The sequence below is a fragment of the Falco rusticolus genome, chromosome 4, assembly GCF_015220075.1.
Source record: "Falco rusticolus isolate bFalRus1 chromosome 4, bFalRus1.pri, whole genome shotgun sequence".
Lineage (NCBI taxonomy): Eukaryota > Metazoa > Chordata > Aves > Falconiformes > Falconidae > Falco > Falco rusticolus.
This window is the reverse complement of record NC_051190.1, coordinates 104,712,930-104,719,042: the sequence shown is the minus strand read 5'-3', so window position 1 is coordinate 104,719,042 and position 6,113 is coordinate 104,712,930.

Below are 6,113 nucleotides of genomic sequence, written 5' to 3'. Positions count from 1 at the left end.
ATTTTACAGATTTGAATATAGTTGCCTTTGTTTTGCCTGGATGTAGAAAGGCAATCCTCTCTCTCGGAGCCAACGCACAGGGACCAACGGCACCTGTAATGAAAAGCTGTTTTCTACAGTCTTGGGCTAATTAGGGCCCAGATGCAGGTGGCGTTTGTCTCTGTAAGAGGCTGAGCCGAGTTTTTCCTGGGATTTTCCTTGTGAAATATGCCAGTATTCACCGTAAGCTTATGCTGCTCCAGAAGAGAGAAGCAAGGGTGATATGCAGAACCTTGCAGGAGCTGTGGGTGACATCTCTGACTTCATGTCCCCTCCATACAACCTGCAGAGATTTCCCAAGTTGAGGAGCCGGCACCATTTGCATCTCTGCTCTGCCCAGGACTGAGCTTTGTGTTTCTCTGTCACACTACATCCTTCCAAGGATTGACATAGTTTACAAAGGGAAAAAGCAGAGCGGGTTTATGTTTCAGTGGCCCAGAGGGTTAAGAAGGGAGATGGTGGAGCCAAGCTACGTGACTTCTGAAGCAATGGTTTTGATCCGGTGCGAGCAATGCCACCATACTGGGGGTGTTCTGGCCAGCACTGTGTCATGCAGTGCCAGCAGGATCGCGGGCAGCCTGCAGTGTAGCTAACTTCCTAGTGAGCATCAGTGCTTTGAAATAAGATGCTCTGCAGGACACTGTGATATAAGAGAGTTTGAAAAAGGCAGAAGAAACCCCAGTCTCAGAAGGATGTTTTTTACAAAAGACACCAGAGGGAGAAAAGGAGTTGCCCCCAGGGGGGATTGGGTGGTGGGGAGAAGGGACTGGCAGCTGTCAGAGCAAAAGGCAGCAGTTGTCTCCTGACTGTGCATTCAATACGATACTTCTCAAGTCTTCCCCAAGACCGTACAATGCGTCACTAGAAATCACCTGTAGTTAAGTCACGTAAGTCTTGGTGATTCAGGGAAAGTAAAGGGTAGATCTTTGTGCACCCTTTGCACAATCCATTCTGCTTCTCTCCCAAAAATCACTATTGGCCCAATCAAGCAATAAATATTTTCATCTTTCTTTCATGAGCTGATGATTTTATTTCTGGATAAATAGACGATGTACCAGCAGAATAAGTAATTTACAGCTCAAAAAGGACAAGGTGAGCAGTGATATTACTGCCATATAATGTAGGCTTAATTAATGAAAAATTAATGCTTTGTCTTTCTGGAATAAAGGTCCAAGTCCTCATCTTCCATTAAAATCTGCAGGGGCAGCTGAGGCTATTTGTAATAGTCACTGTTGCACAAGGTTATTTCCCATCATTTTGACCAGCCTAGTAGGACGCTTGTATTATCAATTTTTGTGAATAAAAAGCACACCTGCAATAGCCCTAGGTACGAGAGAAAAACGTAAGCGTTACGTGCTTCAGGCCATAAACAAACTGCTAAAGAGCTGAATCAGGAAGAAAGTTACCCTATGGGCAAGTTAGTATATAACTGTCTATTATGAGCTTTTATATCTTCCTCCAAGGCTCTGATACTTGGCACCGAGAGACAGGATGTGAGTGCGGGGGAACGGTCTGTGAGCCAGTTCCTCTGTTTCGGTTATACTTAGCTCTGTGACTACACCGCTCCCAGTACCTAAGCTAGCTGCATTCATGTCATGTAGGCATGCCCTTAACGGGTAGGCTTTAAATGATTCTATATTTAGCTTTTGCTTCTTCCTAAAGCATTCTGCACACATTCAGCCTATGAAGGGATGCAATGACAAGCTAAAGACCTCTGGGACCTCCTTATCAGGATTTCTCTTCAACTGAGAGAGAAAAAAAAAAAAAAAAGTGCAACAATCTGAAGAGTTAGATACATACGTGAAATCAAAATGGAGAATAAGTAGGGCAAGGGGTCAGAAAATGCTGTGTAGGGCTTGACCCAAGCTGACTCTAATCGATAGAAAAATTTCCACTGGCTTCCAGAGGCTGAGATTAGTTGGATGAGTTATTGCCATTTATATCATTTAACGTAGGAAAGAAGTTACAGTTATACCTATCATTATAATGACTTTAGAGGACAATATTTAAGGTAGTAACTGAAGATAGCACGTAAATCTTTGCTTTAAAGGAGCTGGAAATGCAAGGATAGGTTTGATATCAGTTGCCTCACTGAAGAGAAGCATACTTGTATGAACTAGTTCCACCTGCAGTTGTGGAGCACAAATTATTCAGGACAGACAGATTACTGAGGGTTTCGGAAGGATCTTGTCAAACAGACTGACTGGACAGAAAAACAGTGCCAAAGTATTTTATATGGGGGAAAAGAACTTCATTATATGTAAACCATCCTGAGCTGTAAATGACTGGGGAAAAGAACTTGGATTCATTGTAGTTATGTGCAAATGTCAGTGTTGTTCTGAACATCAGTCAAAAAGACAAATAAGAGGTTAGGAATTTTTTCCTGAGGTAATAAGGAACAAAGAAACAGAAAACATCAGGAGCTGTTGGGGCATGAAAAGATGCTGCTCCTTGGCACTCTTCATGTAAACAGTTTTTTTCTCTTTGCGAAGTAGCTGTTTGGGGATCAAATTAATGTTATTGTAAATGTGCCAGGCACTGAAGAAATCCAACTCATCCAAAAGCAGACAAATGCCTGCTGATGGAAGCTTTGGTGTTCCTGGCTGGTCCGTGGATGTTTACCGGGATTAGGAGGGCCTCTCCACAGGAACAGAAAGGTGGAGGTATTCTGTCCTGACCTGAGCAACCACCAGCATTTCAGGCCTGAGGAAAAAGAGTCATCAGCCTCCACATACCTCTGGTGAGGTGGCCAAAGTGCATCCTGTCCCACCATCCAGCTATCAACTGCACTTAACAGTTAGGTCAGCATTAGTTGGTGCAACACTGTTGTGCCATCTCCCATCCAAAGGTAGGAGAGTCTGTAGCACAGGTGGGAGTCACTCGGCAACCTCTGGAATTTAAATATGCAATTTTAGCTCCTCCATGTGTGGGGGATGAGAGAAAAGAGAGGGAAATGTTTGTGTTCTTTCCCAGGGATGGGAAGGGGGTTGTAGAAGTTTTCTGTCCCACCTTCTGTGCTTTTTCCCCTCTCTTGCCCCTTCACATGTTTCAGTTCAGTCTTCCCAGAACCACAAGTTTTCTGCAGAGAGCAGCACCCTCAGTAAGCAGAGCAGAGGCTGAAGGATTCCAAGGACTGATCAAACACATGGATTCCCAAATGCTCTTCAGGTGGTCGTCCTAGTGCCCGCCTGACCTTTGGGCTGGAGAGATGCCACACCACTGTAAATGCCAGCAGTACACTGCCTCTCCGTAATGCCAGGATTTGTTTTGCCCTTGATGGAAGGGTGAACAACAGGGAGGGAATCAACATCTCATCATGGGGATCATGGAATACCCACTGAGCATCACATCTGGATGGAAATGTTACTTGCAGCTCAGCAAGTAACACTAGAGCTTTAGCGGCCAAGCTGGGGGTCAAAGAGAAGCCCTCAAGAAGCAGCCCAGGCACCATGACTTGGTCAGCACCCAGAGCCACAGGTTATTATATCAAGTGTTTGTTTGTGTGGGTTTAGAAGAGGTAGGTGGGAAGGGGCTCCAAGAAAAACCTGGCTCCCATACTGCAGCCCGTTGGCAGAGTGTTGTCTTCCCCCAGGTTACAAGGCAGAATAAAAACCTCGATGCGAAACCAGTTTTCTCCTCCAAACACTGAAGCGCCTCTCATGGGCTGCTGTGGCAGCCCATCACTTTGTGCTGACCAGCAGACCTACAGCATAGGAGTGGACTGGGCCATTTCTGAGGAAGTTCTCCTCCATCAGGAACTCCAGGATGGAGTTACACTGGGTTGCGCCATCCCATGGCTGCCCACAGCCATCTCTATCTGCTGGACCTTCTCAGGAAACACACCTTTCGGCTTCCTCTGATTGTGGTGGACAGGGACCCTGAGTGCAAGGCTGGGTGGTGGGCCCATTACTTGCTTTTGCTGTACTCCATCCCTAAAAAGAAGTGCTTGGCTCTTGCAACCTGTGTGTTTGTGGGGAGCCACCTCAGGGAAGGAACCAGAAAGGGTGTAGTATGGGAGCACAGGGAGCAGTCCAAGGTCATTAAAAAAGAGGTTGATCTAAGATGAGAGAGAAGCAAAATAAAGGCATTCTTAAGGTGGGTGTGGGGTGGCTCCGGGACTGCAAAGTGCAGCACTAGAGGCAAGAGCAGGCTGAAACTGCTATAATGATCCCTGAGAGTCTCAAAAGCAGATGGTAGAAGATACTAGAGGCTGGAATCCCTCTGGGATGGACAAAGTCCTGTCCTGGTGGTAAATAGGAGAGACTGAGATTGGGAGCAATAGTGTGGTGGCCTCTCCCTATGGCCAGGCAGGAGCAGCAGCATTTGTCCTTGCCCACAAAGGAAGTGGAGGAGCAGTCCTTCCGTTTATTGGCCACTCTCAGGAATGGAGTCCATGGACCCGAAAAACCTGGAGCCTCCCTTGAGCACCACAGACTGCCTGCAGGCCAGGTGGACCTTTGGTCTGAGTGCCAGTGCCTGCAGACTCATCTCTACCACCTGCAGACCGAAGACTCCCGCATTATCCAACAGCAAGTGCTCGAGTTCTGTAGAGTTTTTTTTTTAGCAGCCTCAGTGAACATCTAGGGTTGGTAACCCACTGGTTGGTGGATATTATACAAGCATCTGCTTTGCTAAAATCCAAAAATAACAACAACAACAAAATAATATCCCGGAGACGCAGAATGCACGGACAGAGAGGAATTGCTCTGCTGTCGTTTCTGATGTTCAACTTGGCTTCCTAAGAGAATTTGATTTACAGACTATCTTCTCCTTTGTCGGACGATTTCGGCTGTTGAGAGGTCTGACATGGCAGGATAGGCTATCTTAAACACGTCACATTGCCCTCGCTCTCCGAAGACCAGCAGCAAGGCAGAGGAGGGGGATGGAGGCCCTGAGCGTGCAGAGGGAGGGTGGGACGTCGTGCCCCCCACCCGGCCATGCCCGGGCCAGCAGCACGGCGTGGTGGCTAGCTGAGCAGGCAGGGACTGTGCGAGAGGGCCAGAGGGCAACTGGCAGGGCCTAGGAAACGCAGCTTGGGGTTGGCATGAGGAGAACTGGGAACATGAGGAAGAGCAGAAGCTTTTGCCACAGGAAATTGGGGCAGGGGGATGGAGGGCCTGGAGACGGTGGTGGGCGCTGCCTGCGGACCAGAAGGCAAGCTAGATGCCTCCTGGCTGCTGGGCCACAGCCAGAAAAATGGGAGAACTCACCCATTGACCGTATTCGAGAAGGGAGGAAGCTCGCCCAAACTGACCTGTTTACCTCATTTGAGAGGAGAGGAAACTCACCCAAATTGGGAGGCGGTAAGCCACATTTAGCTGTGTTTAACCTCCGCTTGCTGACCTGGTTTAACCCCACCACCTCCCTCTCATCCTGGAGGGCAAAATACACCCGTGAGGCGACGCATGTCCTTCTGCATGTCCCCCTGCATGTCCCTCTGCCTCCTGGGGGCCGAGCGAGGGCAGCACTTCATTTCGGGCGCTGCGTGCAGTTAATGGAGGAGAGCCTTACCCCGCATCGCCCCCCCCCCCTTGTTGCGGTGGGTTTTCTTTGTGGGTTCCCTCCTGGGAGCGGGACATCCCCTCTTTACTCCCCGGGTGCAGCAGGGTCGCTGGGGGCGCTCCTCTCCCCGCTGCAGGGCGGCAGGCCGTGCCCGGGGGCTTCACCGCATGTGCCCAGGCCGCAGCGGTGCGCGGGCGGGGGGGCTGCCCCGCGCTTTGCGTTGCCCCCGCAGCCAGCAGACACGCGGCTGACAGGGCCCGGGGCGCCGTGCTCGGCACGGCCAGCGGCTCCGGTCGGGATGGCAGAGCTCATTAGCTGCGGCAATCACAGCAGTGGCATTTCCTGCCGGTGCGCGGCGGCGGAGCGACCCGCCGGCGGATGCTGACACCGCCGCCCATCACCGTGCCCCGCGGCGCCGCGGGCGCGGGCATACTTGCGCCGCAGCGGCGGCGGGCGAGCGCCGCGCCGGTTGCGGCAGCGGCGCGTCCCGGCCGGCGGGGGTGACTCCGGCGGCCCCGCGAGCTCCGCGCCCGGCGCGGGCGGGGGTTGCGGTGCGGCCCCGCGGCGGGGGG